Consider the following 266-nt stretch of genomic DNA (forward strand, 5'->3'; position numbering starts at 1 on the left):
TGTCCAATGACTCGCTCAAGAGGAACGAGAAAGACCGGGGAGGGGAGAAAGAGCGGGAGAATGATTAGATGGGAAATTCAAGGAGTGGTGTGAAGATGAATGAGCCTTAGTGGTCTCATCAAGAGGAGCTCGAAAATAGATAGATAACAGCCCTAGCCCGACAAGACCAACTTCAAAACTCCCAGTCGATTCAACTGTCATCCTTTTTTCGCTTCTATGAATGAGAAGACTTCACACCACCAGCATTCATTCATTCATTCCTTTCT

At 45.1% G+C, this 266-nt stretch overlaps 1 protein-coding gene across 1 annotated transcript in view; it reads left to right on the forward strand.

Annotated features, from left to right (window-relative positions):
• Window positions 1–21: 21 nt before the first annotated feature.
• The window catches only part of CSUI_004167 (uncharacterized protein), a gene marked incomplete at its 3' end in the record, with an annotated part of 3,244 nt that continues 2,999 nt past the window's right edge, over window positions 22–266 (forward strand). The window contains exon 1 of the mRNA XM_068064360.1: window positions 22–266. This exon is cut by the window's right edge and continues 2,999 nt beyond it.

This window comes from Cystoisospora suis, assembly GCF_002600585.1.
Source record: "Cystoisospora suis strain Wien I chromosome Unknown contig_1914, whole genome shotgun sequence".
NCBI classification, from domain to species: Eukaryota; Apicomplexa; class Conoidasida; order Eucoccidiorida; family Sarcocystidae; genus Cystoisospora; species Cystoisospora suis.